General features: G+C 39.3%; 1 long non-coding RNA gene across 2 annotated transcripts in view; it reads left to right on the top strand.

The window, feature by feature from the left end:
- Positions 1-16,375, top strand: part of LOC147229275 (uncharacterized) — a 65,929-nt gene extending 49,554 nt beyond the window's left edge. For both annotated transcript variants that reach the window (XR_015106769.1, XR_015106770.1), the window contains one exon: positions 15,142-16,375. This is a non-coding gene — a long non-coding RNA (uncharacterized LOC147229275). The remainder of the gene's footprint in view (positions 1-15,141) is intronic.
- The last annotated feature ends 2,506 nt before the right edge of the window (positions 16,376-18,881 follow it).

Raw genomic sequence — 18,881 nt, 5'->3', positions numbered from 1 at the left:
ATTTTTACTATCCATCCAGGGTCTTCAAAACCCCTTCATATGTCTCTGACCTCAATCCAAGACATACTATGCTCCCTCCCCTTATTTTTTCTTCCAGTAATCATGGTTCTGTAACCAAAAGCCTTCTTTGGCCCTATCCTTAACCCCATTTGTACCCTCCACTCCTCCTACCTCCCCGCCGACCTGTCAGCAACTAGCTTCCCATGTCCATCAGTGGATGATGGATGAGGTGGAAGGTCATCACCCCACTCTTTAGAGTTCACTGATTCCATCAGGCAACCAGACACCTCAAAATCATAGCAGAGAGTATAACTGATATCATACGTTTAGAGGGGAAAACAAATGGCAAAATTAGCTTTTGGAGGGATACCGTTCCAAAAGAGTTATATCTCATCATATACTGTGTTTGGAAGACCATTCTTCAAGAATACCACCCAGTAGTTCTAAAATGACATAAAAAATAAAAGCTTTTTGCAGATGACCGCTCTCTACAGGGTTATAGAGGTAATTAAAAAGACATCTTGCACAGGATAAACATGAAAGATTTTTGACGTTTCAGGGCTCAAGGGGTCTTAAAATTTCTTATGTCGCAGAGGCTCCTAGTAGTCTTGAAAAGTGCATTTGCCGGAAAGTGATTTTCACTTAAAATGCTGTGAAATTTTATTTGTGCTCTGGTATAACAGGTAGTGAAGTGTCTCACCTCTGAGTGACCTAAAATTGCCTCATAATGCCCATGGCACAGAAGGAATAAAACAGTGGTCCTATTGGTTCATCTTGGAACAATCTGGAAAAAAAAAACCAGACTCACACCTTATGATTGGTCTTTCAATTGCTGAAGAAACAACAGAAGGCGGACAACAAGAGCAGAGGAAAGGACAGCCGAGGGAGAGGGGAGACGTTCTTACTCATACTGTTCTGTCAAACGGGAAGAGAGATTGATATCCTTCAACAATGCATGAAAAAATAAACAATACACAATAGTGTCAACTTGACGCAGTCCAGCCTTAGCAGTGACAGGGGCATAGATCAATGTTATTTGCCACTTTTGCAAAAATACCTAATTCTCCTTATTTAATCAAGCGTCTCCATGCTCAGGCCCCTCTTGATGATTTACGACTCCCGCTGCCTTTATGAGTACCTGTTTCATTTTCTTGTCTCTGCTCTGACACCTAAAGTGATAGGAATTTTATGCTTTTGATAACAATATGAGTTTCACTTTGGCTCAGAATTCATGACCCTGTCATTGGCCAATAAATAACACCAGAGCTGCACAAACATTCACGAGCCTCTATGACAAAACATCCACCTGATGGGATTTACCTCGGGACAGAAGCAGAGGGGACAGAGCTATGAATTAGAGGGAGAGGAAAGAAAAGGCAAAAGGCATCACAGGAGGGGACATCCATCTCTAGAATGGAGAATCATAGTAAAAAGGTCATGTCAGTGAGAATTGAAGTGCAAAATGTTTTCCACCGGTGTTTCATCAGGATTCATAATTGGTGTGCTGTCATATGAGCATTTTGATAATGTCACATGAACCTAAATGCCAGGCTGTGACAGCCTTCAAATGTATGTACAGCAGGGGATCATGTCATGGACCAGCAAGTTAAAAATCATTACAGGGCACAGACACCTATGTTACTTTTATCTCAAAGCTCAAGGGATTTTTGGTACTTCTATCTCAATTTTTGTCAGAATCTTCTCATTTCCATCCAGCTTGTTTGGAGAATAATTGTTAAACTTTCATATGATATCGATCCTCGCGCCCTTTGGTCAAATAAGACAAAACGCAGTGTGCATTTAGTATGACCATCTAGATTATTTAGAAATGTAACCCAGGGAAAGGTTAACCTTGGTTGTGCATCTCATCCTTCACTCATGGACGCTTTACACTACAAGTGCAGCTTGAACTGTTAAATCAAAAGTAAAATAAACAATATCTTCAGGAAAATTTTCTCGTACTTCCTTTTAACTGAGTAAAACCCTTCAATTCGGCCTCATGTTAATTGTTGCTTTGGAGTGGGGAATCAAACCAGGTGCAGCCTTTGAAAATAAGGATTTAGAAAAATAAGTAATCTTGCCAATGTCTTCTTTTCTTAATTGAGAATGCTTTAAAAACATATTAAAAAGATTCAAAGTATTTCGTGCCAACAAACCTTTGCAGAGGTACGTGAGGAGCCGGCACAGGAAACCATGCTGTCGAATGAAGGCTGAGCCAAAGGTCTTCATCTGCTTGTCAGAAAATAACTTCTTCCTGCATCCAAAGCTAACCGTTGTTCTAAACCCCTCCATCAAGCAGAACCTCCCTGAGCTCCCCTGGAGCACTGAACTTCCAGTTAGTGACAGGATGTGCAATTAAAAACAAAACATATCATATATCTATAGAATAATAATCTCCTGAATGTGGGCTAGAGGGTAGTGATTTATATATACACACTTTACACATCCTCTGACAAATTGGCTTGTTCTACATTGTCGCTAAAAACTCTTCGGTTACCTGGGCAATGACATTAAACATCTCTTTGCTTCTAATAAAGGCAAACAAAGATGACGCACTGTACCAGCCGTCTATATCTACGTACTAGGACATAAAATGTCAAGCATTTCAAAGGAGAGCTGTTGTAAACCACGGTTACAGAGACTAATCTCGTCTAACCCTAAAGGGCTCTTTGTGCCACCGCTGGCCGGCCCCCACTTAGTGAATATTACGAGTGTCTGTAAAGGGAAAATGACAGAGAATCTTTTTTCGTACATTTTCCTGCTTAAATCCCCCGATGTGTTTTGTGTTGGGGGGCCTAAAATAACTTTAAGAAAAGAAAAAAGGCAGGGCCATGACAACTATTTGGTGCTACAGGAGCCTGAATTGGCACAGATTTTTAGCATCGACACAATGCTGGGGTAGATACCGGCGCCCACAGCACGACTAATAGAAGTAAAGCTGGTGTGGACTTAACCAGTAGACTTTATGTTGAAACCACAGAGGAAGACAGAAGGTAGACTAGATCCCAAATGCAGGGGAAATTAAGATAGATTTTCTGATATAATAGATGGGCACTTTCAAGTGGGGGAGTGCCCGTGATGGTGGAATATCAGCGATCGCCGGGAAACAAATTGCCTTGTATCTGCAACTCATTGAGTCAGGGAGTCAGAGAAAAGGCAGATTATCCAGTGGTAATTTGTGAAATGCAATAATAATAATAACAATAATTATAATAATACCAGCAACAATTATTCAAACAATTATACATGTTTTTTCAATACATTTCAGTTTTGGGTATATTTGTTATTTTAGAGGATTTAGTAAAACAACAGGTACACGTAACATTATGTTTTTCATTTATGCGTCGGCGTCCGTCTAACCTCTTGATTAACTAAATGACAGTCCTTTATAATAATGCATTTTCTCTCAGATTTTATTCAAACAGATCTTCTAGAGTTACCTCACCACTTTATTAATTCATTTGCGCACCAAGTTTACTAGGTGAATATGACCTAAACTGTGATACAGCATATACAGTACACCTTCAACATAAGCACACATTTACAGGCATCCCAACTGAAACAAATTATTCAGAAACATTGCCCGTTCCTATCCATATTCTCTGGCGAGAGAAGCCAGGATATATTTGGAATATCACACTTTTAAGAGCGTGAGCTTCAAATCCCCAGGGTCATTTTCTGCTCTGGTCTTAATTGAGAGTGTTCTGGAAAAATCATTACTATATTAATGATTTAACACAAAGTAACTACCTGCGTTTTCCAGGAGGAAAGGGAGATTTGCTCCAAATCAATACCCATGCACGCTCATTATACAAGGGGTAAAGTTATAGTAATTAGACAGACACCAATAACTTTTTAATGATCTTTGTTTTTAATTGCATATTATCAAGTCGCACAGTCTGTGTGTTTATACCCAAATATAAGATAATGGTGAAGGGAGAAGTAAAATAAAAGGAGGAGACGACCTCGACGTTTTCACCTCAAGTCACAACACAACCACTGAGTCTATGCCATGATTATATTATGTATATCTCCTCATAATTTGTCTCCATAAACATGTCTGATTGACCAAATTTTGCCCCTGTATGTAAGTTATAGTAAAGTTGTGATGTTTTTTTTTTTTTTTTTTATAAATAAATCGCCATCTGTTTGCTCTTCAAGGTGTGTACTGATGTGGACCAACAGTCACCAAAGAGGGATAAATGTGGTGATAGAAAGAATGCCAGCCAGCCTAGTAATCCAGAACAGCTCTGAATAAGTGAACCATCCAAGATGTTTTTTCTTCTGCTGTGCGATGCCCACTCGCTCGCTGCTTCTCTCTGCAGCCTGCTAGCTGTTGCCTGCTCCCGCAAACAGCTTGGCAGATTGTCACTTCAGTGACTCCTGTCAGGAGATTATCTAGAAACTTTCATGTAATCTTCTAGTCACACTTACCATATTAGAATTACTCCAGTCATTGTGAAACAAGCTGCATATTCAACCCGCCACCCCGCCGCCGCTTCATAAATGTCATCTGTAAAAGAATGCCAGCTGAAGGCAATTACACATGTTTTCAGAGCCAATTATGATCGCTCTCATGGTGGCAGTTATGCCACAAGCAAGGGAGTGTTCAGAAATTTTCAATTTAATTACAATATGCTCATGGTAGGATTCAGCATGCCGCCTCCCACTCCCGGGCCTGCTATCTCGGCGTCCACAGAGGGAGCCATTAAGGCAGATAGGAGAAGATTATGGCCTCTCTCAAGGGCCACAGTGGGAGCACGGAGAGGGTCTCAGCAGTACAGGGTAGATGGTATCCACTCATCCTCTCTGCGTGATTGCAGCTGGCAGGACGGTGTCCAAGTGAGAAAGGCGTGCCGGCTGGTTCATTTTCCAGTTCGGGCTATGCCTGCAGAGGGAGTATAAACTCACGCTTTGCCACAGCGGGTCGTAGAGGAGCAGTGGAGAGAGATCACTCTGCTCTGTGGGGTTTCATTCCTCAACATTTTCGATATGCAAATTCCACACAATGCCACCTGAAATGTTTTGGCAAATAAATGTCTCTTCAGTGTAACCATTTTGTTATAAAAGTACTGAATGAAACACAAGTTACGAGTCCATAAGTAGCCAAAAATGATATCGCATTTGTAGATCTGCCAGCTTTTTAGCAGGAGCCGTCATTGATGCAGCAGTACCTTTACTCAACCCCTGACAGGTAGGAAATGTATTTTTTTGAAAGGAAGTTTTTTGTGATATAGCATACAGTGTTCCTCTCACTTTTATTTTGATTGTATCTACATTATATACCATAGGTTTTCTTGTTATTTTCAAAAACCCATCAGTATTTTTATCAACCAAGGACTGGACAGGGATAAGTTTACATTGATTGGTTTGCCATACACCCATTATTATTATTATTATTATTATTATTATTATTATTATTATTATCATTATTATTATTATTATTATTATTATTATTATTATTATTATTATTATTGAGGTAATTGTGCTCAAGGGGTCATGACTAGCAAAAGTTAAATAGTGTATGATCATTTGATTTTTTTTATAGAAAGAAGCATGACTTGGTTCAGATAACAAAGTTTAAACAAACAACGTATACTTTTTCCCTTGTTTTTGTTTTTGTTTTTTAAATTGATCCCATTTCCATGAAGACTTCCCTCCTCTCACACAACATATCCATACGATGATTCGATTATTCGATGATGGTGTCTTTCTTTAAATAATACAAGATAGTTGAGCAATCCTAATCATCCCAATAAATGTATCTCTGCATATCACATATTCACATCTGTCACATTGAACTTTCGAGTGGAACATTATGCAAAATAATTCCCCATATATGTATTTTTTGGCTACCACTCCTCTGAATCACTATGATTTTTATTTACTATAACAGCACACTTGTGATGTAGAACATGTGGTGATGTTCCACAGTTTGAAGAAACAAATGTAGCGGGTCTATTGTTCAAATAACAGAATTTAGGTTTGAGCCGAGCCCCCCGCTTGCACCCACCGGGATGTTTGTATAAAACCCAGTCAGTTCTCAGGGGTAGAGGTTGACAGGAGAAGACATCGCCCCAGTCCCCGGGAGATTGGTGAACACAACACATATATTAATGCATTAAATGTGTTGACTGTGTTCAGCCCAGGGATCTCAGAGGGGGTGGTAGAGAGAGGTTAGGGGGAGGGGGGGAGCTGTTGTAATGTATGGTGTTGTCTTGTATTGTGAATTTGCCAGTGGGTGGTGGGTAGGAGGTGGGAGTGGGGGTCAGCCAGATTATAAGGCCTGTGGTGAGAGATGAGGGATGGCCAACTTGTAAACAAGTGACAAACGTCCTGGATGACAATTCCTAATCCATCATAGTCCTGTCAGCGGTGACCGGTGAGGTGACAGGTAAGACCTGGGAGAGGGGACAGCTGCTGCACGTCAATCCACATCATAATTTGAAAAGCTTTGCCACATGAGTTTAAAATGCAAAAGAGGAAGAGGAGGAGCGAGGGAAAAAAAAAACAAAAAAACCCATACATCTACTCACTGCAGCCTCCACCCCCTATTGGCTTCCGTCTCCTTCTCTCCTTCATTCTTAGTTTAACTCTTTCTTTCTCTCTTTGTGTGAAGACAGATTGGGTATTAAAGAAGACCAGGCTTTCAGATATGAAAAATGAAGGCAATGTGGGGATAACTTGAACCTGGATTTTTCAAGGGCTGTCACTCACATAAGGAGGTATTAGTAACTAGCAATCTTGTAAAAGTCAATCCAAAAACCACAATATTTGGTAAAGTTTATACAGTCTCCTCAAATTAATGTCATTTTGATTACATTATAAGATGTATGTTTATTTGTCCTGTTAAGAGTAAAATAAAAATTAAATTGATAAAAGCTGCGCAACTAAATAAATGATGCAGTGCTGCCGAAATGGGATAGAGATGCTGTATACTCCACACTCCAATCTAAATATTTGAAATCAATTTCTTTAAAAGCAAGGTATTAAAAGCTAAACTCGAGGTTTCAAAACAAGCCAGACAACAGTAGTTTTATTGCTAACAATGATATGAATCGTTTTATAGCAGCATGTTGTGTGTATATATATATACATATATATATATATATGTGTGTTTGTTTATCCAGATTGTTTGGAAGTGTTCTTTTAAAAAACAAAACTGTATATCTTTATGATTGATCGTCGTACTCACGGCCGAGGATTTGAATGGTGAAACATCATGAACTCCTTCATTTTTTGTGCAAACTGAAAAAGAGGAAAGAATCAAGGCAGCTGAGCCTGCAGGATGGAAAAGAGTGCATCAGTTTGTTTGTGTCACACAGAGAGAGAGATGGCCCGGCTGAAGCTTGATTTTTTTTCTAGATAATGAAACCGGGTTTTGTAGCAGTTTCTCTTCCACCCCATTTCATCACCAGTATTGTGTGCAAACATTTGAAAACATTGACATAAATTCAGCTTTAATATAATTCCTTGTATAATTCATTCCCCCAGGAAATAATTTGATTTATATCAATGTACTTTTTAACTTATTTCCTGCTACTATTCAAACACCTCAGGATTGTGACTTCATTTTAAGCGATGACATTTTTACGGTCAAAAATACTCCTGTCATTGTTTTAGTAGTTACAGTAAGTAATCATTTCTATTGATCCTGACATCATTAATACCCCAAAAACGTATTTTGTTTGATTTTGTACACTGGTGATGATGGCATTGTGTGGCTGCTAGAAACCCAAACAGATATACTTTTAAATCCAGGTAGGTGATTATACCCTTAAATCGCTCAAAGGCCCACTATATTTAAGCATAGCTGAAGTCTGGGTTGCTTTGAATCACCAGATATAATTTCAAACATGCACCCAATATGTGGCTATTGTGTTTATCAAAGCTTAACATAAGTATTACGAGTAACTTTTCTATCACTGCAAACAGGGAATAACAGTAGAATTAAAGAGCCCAAAACAAAAGCAAGAATAGAAATCCACTCAGGAGTGCTCAGAAAAACAGATCATTTAAACAATAAATAGAACCATTTGATAGAAGGACAACATGATGCTGGCAAATTAGCAAAAATGAGCTGGTGAAATCACTCAAGATGCCTTAATTTCAATCTACTCTTTATCCAGATGTGAGATGTATGATGGAGCCAGGTGTAAAAAGTTGCTATGAGTATTAATCGTCTTGGCTGTCAGCAGGCTGATTTAGTCCTCATGTCGGGTCAAGGCCTTCATTCTTTTCTCGAAGACTTCACATCCCTGCCAAACCGGGATTTCCGATTTAGGGGGCCTCAATAAAAACTTTGATGTGGATGGCATCTTAGAGGATGCAGAGAAAGGAAAGAGGGAAGAGGGTCACACAATGGCCTGACCTTCCAACTGCATCTGCACAAATCGCGCTATAAATGGTCACATTGATGCTGCTGCATAGCTCTTTGCTGGAAGTCCTGATGGAGCCAACACTGGGGACGGGGACAGAGTAAAGCCTGGGCAACTGCCAACAGACAGGGACAAATTGATTGAGATCAGGCCAGCTCTCATTGCACTTAACCCCCTGCACTTACCAGCTAGTTTTCCTGAAAGTGATGAATAAGTAATCTGTAAAGGAACCCCGCTGGAATCCCCATCTTGAAAATAAAGCAAATGAACACATGAAAAAAAATTCTAAAACATCTTACAAATAATCACTGTAATATATTTGCAGTGTCTGAAATGTGCCATTTTATTTAAGATTTGCTTGGAATTTTATGCTCCGTACTATATTTTTTCCTGGTTTCTCTACACCTTGTGATGCTTCACGCAATAATTGAAATTTTTGGCCTTCAGTCTTGTTGGCTCAGTTTGCGGAAACACTTGTGAATAAATCTGCGCTCAGAAGAGACTGCTTGCAAGGTGCCAGAGGTATTGTCAGTCTTAATGATGAAAGTAAATTAGAAATCCCTGTAAACTATGTTTTCTTTTACTTGAACAACTTAATGAAAACAACCCATTAAGACAATTATTTCTATGACAGTATTTAGAGCCACATAGAATCTTATGAGTGAAGGGGGGCATTTTTTTTTTTTTTCTGTGGGGGCCATGTTTTAGGCTAGAAGGTTGATAAGACTCACATTCATCAAGATGTCTCAAACTTGTTATGCTTTGAGGGTCTAGTCATTCAGCATAATATTTGTGTTTGATTTACCCTGTGTTGATGCTTCAAAGGAATTAAAGTGCACTTTGGGATTTCTAAAAGGAAGATTTTAAGGTTGCGGCACTCCCAAATTCAGCCTGCCACTCTTGCGACACACTTTTTCATTTCACACCAGGATTCTGTTGTCATGGTACTTGTAGCTTTGTCACAGCCGCCGCCATGATAAAATTCCATTGTTTTTCCCATCTCTCGGTCATGAGCGTTAGGTCAACGCAAGACACGAGGGGAAAGAATAAGGGAGCAAAAGGCAAAATGGTTTGTGTCAATTTAAGCAAAAGGGTAATAAGAAGAGGGGGAAAAAAAATCAATAACAACATAAACCTGATTTAGTGTGTGTCATAAAACATAAGTAAGTGCTGTGGGATGGATAAAACTGGACTCTCCATTTAATCTAGGCAGAGACTTCACTGTACAGATGAAGTGATGCGGGGAGAGAGATAGCGGTGAGAAAAAGCAGAGAGAGTTGAGAGTGCAGTAGAAAAGGGAAGTCGGGAAGTCGAGAAAAAAACGATATAATAAAATGTAAAATACAGACAGTTAATTGTCATTTTAAAGACTCTCTCTTGTGCGTGACGGAGTAGAAGGTTCGCTCCCATTCATCATCTGGCTAACAGCCACTTGAAAGAAATCACAATTAAAATCTGCTCAATATTGTCCCGGGGATGTTTTGTGGGCATTAATTTTTTCCCATTGATTCTCCAGCCCCCATAAATCAGAAATGTTGCAGTGCATGTAATGTTTTATGGAGAAAGGATTATGGTGTTATGAAGCTAATGTAGAAGAACTATCTCATTTACACACAGCCTCCTTGACGGCCGTACAGGGGACAGAATTATTATGCTATTACACGGCCTATCACAAACAACACACTCTTTAAAAGCTACATGTAATTGGACAATACAGTAGATTTATAGCATTTATGAACATAAAAACTGTGCGTGAGAGGAATTTGTTTATTGCCAGTGCTTTCGGCTGAGATGGTCGGGTTGGAAAGCTATGTTAAAAATAAAAAAAAGAACGAGAAAAAAAAACATCAAGTGTCATTTATGTCAAAATTTTACTAATTTTACGGATTGACCACAACAGGATGACCTTTGAAAATACAAACATTATGGAAATCAGATCCAGATCCTTCTAGAGCTTAACTGTTTTGAAACAAAAACCTTTACATTTGTCACATCTAATGTCACACTGTAGTTGTCAATAAATAACATAAAATTAACTTTTCAAACTTGCAAAGCGACATCATATAAATATGAACTATATGAAAGGGGGGCTTTTTTGTGCAGAAAATCTGTGTCCCATTGGTTTCCTCCAGGTTCTCCAGTTTCCTTGCAAAGTCCAAACAGATTATCCATTACACACACATGCACACACTTGTTTTAGGTTCCACGTGCAATTATTTTGTCTTCTTTGCTCCCAGCCGAGATATGATACCACCGTAAGAATGTTACCGTAGAAATCAACAATGACTGCGAATGAATCAATTTTCTTCTTTGGGGGTACATATAGTTTTTAGATTTCTTTCCTTCTTTCTGCAAAATATTGATGATGGCCATCAAGGATATGTGTCTCTCTAAAATGCAAATCTACAGTATATTGCAAAATAAATACAATATATTTTCATACAGTAAATGCATTTGCTCAGCTATTCATCTGTTCATTAATTCCTTTACTCATCTATTGTTCATTCATTTCAGCAAATTTATCACCTCAAGCAAATGGGTTTGGATAACAGTCTCGGTGGAAGTCGTAGAAGCAATTCAATGTGAATGCAATAGAAACGGGATTTGTCATTGTGCTCCACAGCTAAGGGACACTGTGTTATTTTGTGTGCTTGTTTGTGAGCATCAGTGATCTGAGGTCTGACTATCATAGCTCAATCTGAGAAGAGGGGAAGGAGACCTGGCGCCCAAGCATCAAATCATCATCACATAAAATGGTCCTGACAACAACTAAAACAGGAGATGGATCTTGTGGCTTTGTGGTGCAAGAGAAGTTTGTCCCTTGATAGACCCCCTAACTCAAAGCTAGGACAACCCCCTCTTCCTAACATCATACCACACACTCACACACACACACACTCACACACACACACACACATTTAAGTGACACCTACTTCACAGTAGAGGCGATTCTCTATCTTCAGGGTTAACAGCTTAACAAGGCCAAATCATAGCAAACACCTTGTAGCTCCGGTTTTCTACCTGGTATCGAGGTGTGTGACTGTTCATGTTCTGAGTGTATCTTTAAAAATATTGGCAATACAAATGATATAACAAGCAGCAGGAGACGTGCGTCCTGGTATTTCAATATGAAGATGAAAAGCAGTAAGTCTGTTCGACAGCCCGCTGCGTCCAGTGACTACATGTAAAAATGATGAATGTTAAGAGAAATATCCATAAGTGCATGGCCTGCCATGTTTCCCATACATTGATTTTACACAGCTAGGCGACATGATGAGGGCACCATATGCACAGACATAAATGACAGCTTTACTATGGGCATAAAATCTGTCCATACAGAGTCATTGACTTATGCCGCCTTGTGCTTCTAACCCTTAAGAAAACAGCATCAGAAAGCCTTCGCTGGTACAAACATGGTCAGAGGGGAGTGAGGAGTCATATGCTGACAGCTGAAAATAAATGTCCTTTTCTGTGGCACAATAATTTTAATTTTTTGCTCTTAATAATCTAACTTTATTAATAATTGATAATATTGTTTCATTAACCATTTAACTATCTTTCTAATCATTAATAATATTGTTACATTAATCGTTTAACTATCTTTCAACACAACATTTCACTGGCTTACACTTTGTTACTGTCTTATACATGTAATGTGTTATTTTGTAGAAAATACAACGTACTGGTGAATCAAGCCACTGCCATGAAAGTAGCATTTTGCAGATGGAATAAATGCCACACATGCCAACTATAAACACACAAATCATAGAACCAAGTAACTTTTATTCATAATACTATATAATATGTTGTAATATATTCATAGTCACTAGTTTGAATATGCTCCGTTCAATATTAATAACACGCACTTCTTCACATACTCTGATGAAAGGCTTCAAGGTGACACAAATATTAAAATTAGAAAACAATATCTGACAAAAATCATATATCTTTGATTGAAAGAAAGAGTTACTTTAGAAAAACAATGTCAAACGTAACTGTACGTGGAAAATGCCGAAAATCGAGTGACATGCTGTATCCTTGGGTGGAAAGCATATTTGTTCCCCAGATACTTGACAAAAAAGTTTTTTTTTTTAAAATAAAAGTAATAAAATGAAATAGACTACATTCACAGGCTCCTTATTCTCTCCGTAATCTCATCTCCAGCCCAGAGTAATCGTGGTTTGCCCTTATGTCATACCAATTCTGTAGATTCTAAAATGAATGGATACCTTGTTGTTGTTAAAATGTGTTGTTGCATCTTTAGAACACCTTCCAAACAAATGTAATATCACTGCATTTTCCCCTTCAGTGTGCACTCGCTGTGCCCGGCACTCATGAATAATATGGAACCTGAAGTAACCTCCAAGGTTATATTGGAAGCCTTTGCTATATAACAGGCAAGCAAATCATTTGCTGTAATATGTCTTATCTAAATTATGGTTTCAGCGTGAATAATATAATTTTGAATGACTATAAACGGTCACTTGATAAGAAGCCCAGGAATTTACACTGTCAGTGGGGACAAACATGATAGTAGGTAAATAAATGTAGTCGCAAGCAAGGTGTTGTAATTCAATCTTTAGCTAAGATCTTTACGATACAGCCGGGGCCTCCGCCATCAGTTACAGACTGCCATAGACCACCACATCTCCTGGATAAATTCTCATGACAGTCTGCGAAATGCTCCCATAACCAGTGACACGGGATGATTTCCCGCCTCTGACAAGCCCCAGTATTGAGTATGATAACACTTACTTTGTCTTCATCCTTGGCTGGAGTATAATATCAATCCATTTGATGATCCAGCAAACCGAGTCGAGCACTTGTGTATCAATCTTCATACATCGCTGCCTAGTGTCTAACAAAGAGCCCAGAATGGGATCATTCAATCACTCCTGGCTGCGCTGCTTTCCTTCTCTACAGTTCAAGTGTTTCGCTCCTTGTCAGCATTCCTCCTATTTTTCATCCCCGTCTTTTGCTTGTCTCTTTTGCTCACTTGTTGTGGATAAAGACAAATTACGAATGATCATATCACGGAGAGCCCATCATAACTAAATGTGACATGGTCAAAGGGAACCAGGAAAACATACAGTGGGCATGTTTACGCCTGTGCTTTTCATCTACGTCTTAGTCTTTCTTGTCACCTACATCTCTGTCTTTCTCATGACTTATTATGGCCTTGTGAAATAACAACAGCAATATCCAAACGCTTCAGTGCTACAATTACTGCTCCATTCCATTTTTTTTTTTTTCCCCCCAAATCCCTATTATCAACAGTACATATATCATAAAAAAAAACAATTATCCTTATGTTTCTTCTTCGCCCATTATGGCCATAATCCCAAGGCAACTGTTAATACAATAGTTTGACATTTTGGCACTTGTTTCTTTCTTGTACTGATTAAATTCCATAATTTAATTAAAATTCAATTATCCCCCTTCTCTCCCAATAAAATGTTTTTTTTTTTTTTTTTTACAACTGCATCTAAATGTAATGGGTTAATATGCACTTAAATTTAAACGCAGAGGAACTTGTTATATCCCAGAATGTTGAAGCTTCTGTGTTCTCTTCCTGGCCAGTCAACCCAAAAATATTGTATAACGTAGGAGGCCTATTTTTCCTGTTAAATAATAATAGCAAATAAAAGCTTTATAGAAGGATTGTTCCAGAGAAACCAAGGGCAGTAGTGAGGCTACATTGGATGAACTGGATTTCCCAAGGCCTCACAGTGCTGCTTATCATAAGCAGTAAAAAAAAGTTTAGGAAATATAACAGAAAAACCTGACAGGTAAAAGCAAAGTGGAGAGAACAAAAAAGGCTAATTTCAAATTCGTGCGTCCCCTCAGCACCACGGACAGCACCACGGTTTTATCAATACACCGCGCAGATAGGCTTCTGATATTTCAGAACCATCTGAGCCATTGATTCTAACTTGCGCAAACCACGGTCAAGTGAAGGATGAGTCAGTCAGACTGGAATAACGCTCACCTTAACAGCTTCTGCGCTGTCTCTACTTTGGGGGAATGGCTCTTTAACAAGGAGGATGCATTATGGTCATTTTGCTAACAAGGGGAAGGGCATCCCCAAATCACCAACTGCATAAACCCTTCACTGTCTTTGCAGGTTTGAATGCCATGTATTATTTAAAATGCAGCATCATGCATGCAATTAATGTAAAATGAATTTTGAGGAGGCCAAAATTAACACCGCACACAACAACCATGACGAAAGTTAAACATCGCAAGCATCGGAAGAGTCACTTCAATTACCTTTCTAATGCAAGAATGACCAAAAATGTGGACGAAAAACTTTGAAATGAACTATACTTGGTATGTTATGTACATCATAAGAAGCAATCAACTGAATCACACCGGCGTATGCTTGCTTACGCTTTATCACTGTGGCTCTGCAGCAGACTCTGGTGCACTGTGGAGACAACAGCAAGGCCGTGCTCTTCCACTGAAATATAGCTCAATCAATAGACACTCAGCAATCAACTTTTACTTGTCAGTTTTGATTTATCCAATCATAGCTTTGGGTTGTTTTGTGATGTCTAATGTTCTGTGAAGATGGGCTTTTCATATTCTTTATTGTTGCACTCTCTCTCTTTTTTCGCCCCCATCAACAAAAAAATGTGTCTACGCTTTTGTGAAATAAAACCTCAGAGGGAGAGAAGGGGAGTCGAGGGGATGAGAGGGGGGTTGAAGGAAACAATGAAATTTAACCCGTTTAAAACTGTATCATTTTCTGACCATACCTCAGGGCGCTGGGTGTTTATCGGTGGGACTGGAGAAGCAGAGATCACCGGACTGGTAATTGTTTCCTCTAAATCTGCTGAGCTGAGGAACACCAAGCGCTGTTTTTCATCAGACGGAGAATGAGAGGGTAAAAGGACAATACAAAGAAAAGCAAAAATGCTTTAGTCCATCATGTTGGTTTTTATCACTTCACCTAACAAGTGAGTAAGGCCAATAGCCCACACAACATAATTACAAACACAGCTTCTGCTGCTATGCTCACAGGAAAAAGGTTGATTTCAGTTTCTGATGCTTCTGGGCCACATGCATTTTCTTAGTGTAATGAAAAGAGAAAGAATTTGGTTTGCGAAAAGAAACAATAACATGCATAATTATTTTAAATTTGACGTACAGGAGAGAACCGAGGTGATTTGAAAAGCACTTTAGCCCTAACCTGACTTGACGTTTCCCCAGTAAGTCAAAGCTGCGTAAAACGCCTGATATCTCATTTAGCTGTAAAGTGATGTGCTTTCTGAGCAGCCACAAAAAGACATCAGAGAGGCAAAGTACTACCGCGTTCCACTCGGACCAATTTGTCTCCATCACTCCTTTCATATAAACACTGAACGATTTAGCTAAAATTGTGCAGATTCTTGAGGGGGACCCCCCCCCCCCGCCCCTTATTTTCATTATTCTTGCGGGTATGTTCGAGGTTTCGATTCTATATGTGCATTTGGCTTTGAAAGTCTCAGATTTAGTGCTGTTGTATTGGCTCATTTTTCATATCCATTCTTGGCTTGTCAGGGTGTCATAGCTGTTCCACAGAGCTGTTAGATCAGTCCAAATGTATAAATCATCCAGGATCTGACACACTCATTTAATTTGGGGGACCCCGGTGCAGCAGCAGGCCTATTAATGAAAAATCCCTGCCCTGTTTGCTGAGTGGTAACATTCAGCCATTTTTATTTTATCTTTCATTAACATGGATATTCTGTATGATTTCCCTCAGCAGACTGTCGGCTACCGACCTAGCACTTTGTCATTTATCATCATATGTAACGTTTGTCAATCTGTTGATTTCTTTCAATCAAAAGCGCTCCGAAAAATGACTGCATATTAAGAAAAAGGTGCACGCCGGGAGGGCACCGGGTGGGCCAAGCCTCTCATATTCCTCCGTGCGGTGGCGGTTCCAACCCCAGAGCCTGTGTTATTGTTTTCCATCTGTGAAATAAAGTAACAGGTACTTAATGTACCAAAAACAATTTGTACAGCAGTTCTTTTTCCCCATCGAAGGCGTGCATGGCTCGCTGAGAGCTCCCCTTATCTCAGCAAGGCTAATCCATTTTCACACTGCGCTCTGGCGCTCTCATTTTACAGCTGAGGAGCTCTCCGGCTCCACGCTGGGCCTGAAATGGGACCCCAGTCACTGTGGCCCCTTGGAGTTTGCGTAGGTAAGTGTGCAGAACAAATGCTGAAAAGTCTTTAAAAAGTTAAAGGGACTTGTTCGGCTCTTTTTTTTTTTTCTCTTCCTTTTCCACTCACTCCGCAGGTCCTACCTGATCACTTACATTTTTCTCGAAATTCACAGTTTGAGTGGCTGTGCTTCAGTGCTGTCACAGGAGAGTGTTTTCAAACGAAGGAATGTGCAGGAAAGATTTACATCTTTGAGTCAGTCTTAAAATTGCATAGGTACTAATGTTCTGCAAGTTTTTGATTTGTTTTTTTTGTCCATATGTTAATATTAATATATTAGGTGTTACCTTTAAATTAGACAAAAGAAAATAAAACTAAAAATGTAAAAAACTGATAAAATGATCACGTGAACCATCGGTAACGGACTTGTGTTTCCAAAATTTCCAGTTTCTCTATTTTTGGAAGCAGTTCTGCTCTCATGACATCCACATCTTCATTTAGGGATAAACAAAGATTTACACTTATATAAACAGTACATAATGGTAAAGAACGTGCCAGATCTACCTCAGCATGAGGACAAAAGAAGAACATTGTGAAACTTGGTAAAGGCACAACAAAAAGTTGGCAGGACTGTTGCATGATAATGATATTGGAGTCCCACAGCTTCCACATGAATTACCTTCTAATGGGGGCCCTTCTGTTAGCCTGGTATCATGGGTGCAGGATTCAAATGCATTTTTGGAAGCCCTTCCTATGTCTTTGTGCTAGACTTACTGGGATCACCATGGTTCAAAGGTAGAGTAAAAAGGTCCAGACCAATGATAAAGCTCTAATTTATCAGTTTTATAGATTTAATTAACAAGTGTGATGATGCATACAAAAATCTGTACAAACTTCAAATAAAAAACTAAATACATTGCAGTCTATAGCAAAAATACTCATGCTTTCATCAAAAAAAAAAAGAAAAAGATTTTGAAATACTTTTTTTTTTTTTTTATCTTATGGCTTTTACCTGATCAAGTTGTGAGTTTGACCGAATCCCTGAGTGCATTTGTGGAGGTTTATATCATCCCAACACTCACTCACAAATAACCGACAACCTGTTTTTTGATTTGGTTGTGAGTCATGTTCCTTAGCCTTCACTATCCCAACATGCCAAGTCATTTAAGGCATCTGTGGCCTCTCTGGCCCTGCCTCTTCAGTCCCATCAACCCCCTACCGCAGCCCGTAACAGCGCATGCCCACTTGGTTGGACCAGCCGGGAGGGCAGCTGGGCCAAGACTCCCAGGATTTCCAAACATCCAGAGCAGCTGGAAATCCCATCTTCCCATCCTGCTTCTCAGAAATGCAATCAAAACACAGAAAATCTATAATAAATCTGTCTCATACACTATCTGGGAAAATGAAAAGAGTAAGAGAGATGACTACATGGAGAACTGAATACCGCATTTTGGAAAAAAAAAAAAATGTGTAAACAAATGTTTCCATCCAATATTCTTTCATCATATAAAATAATGTCGTGATTACGCCTGGATTCGTGCATATGTGACATTGTGCATATGTGAAGGCACAAACCTGCTGTTAAAATTCACAGTTCAGACTTGCTTAGCCTCATTGAGTTAACCCCTCTAACCCAAACAATGGTAATGGAGAACATGAAAAATCCCCACTCTTACTCTGTTCTTCATCTCTCCAATACACACACACACACACACACACACACACACACACACACACACACAAACAGACATCCAATGGCGTTATCTTGACCACCCAAAGCAGTTCACTCCGAGGGTCATCTATAGTTCACTGCGAGGTTGAAGCTGAAGAAACATGAATTCATTCTTTGTTTTTGCTTATTCCTTTTAGGAAGATCAAAGGTGGAAAAATAAAGAGTGCAAAAAGCATAAAGGGGGCGTATTATTAGTCCGTTTATAAAGACTAACAGAGCCTTTTTTGAAACATACACACACACACAAATGTGTATATGTATATGATAATTGTGATGCTCCACCTCATTCGCCTATCGGTAAAATCTGATATCAAGGTCTTGCTCAAAATAAAAGGAAAATCCTCACTTCATAGCGGTGTCTATTTTGGTGGGCTCACCACTGGGGCCCATTGTTTACATTAAGATGAGCTGGATTCTTTCTCTTGCTCACTCACTTGGAGTGATTTGAAGTTCGCTCTCTCATCCATGTAACTAATGCTGAGCGGGGCCAAGCTAGACTGCATCTGAATGGGCGCTGAGCTGCTAGAGGAAGAGATTCATAATCACAGGCAAGATGACAGGTGGATCAAATTTCTAAACTTTTTGTGTGAGGCTTGACAGGCGATTAGTCAGCAGTAGAG

The sequence above is a fragment of the Fistularia commersonii genome, chromosome 11 (genome assembly GCF_037954325.1).
Source record: "Fistularia commersonii isolate RoL2024-O1a breed Wild chromosome 11, RoL_Fcom_v1.0, whole genome shotgun sequence".
Taxonomy (NCBI): Eukaryota; Metazoa; Chordata; class Actinopteri; order Syngnathiformes; family Fistulariidae; genus Fistularia; species Fistularia commersonii.
The sequence above is the reverse complement of the archived record's forward strand: the minus strand, read 5'-3'. Positions and strand labels throughout refer to the sequence as shown.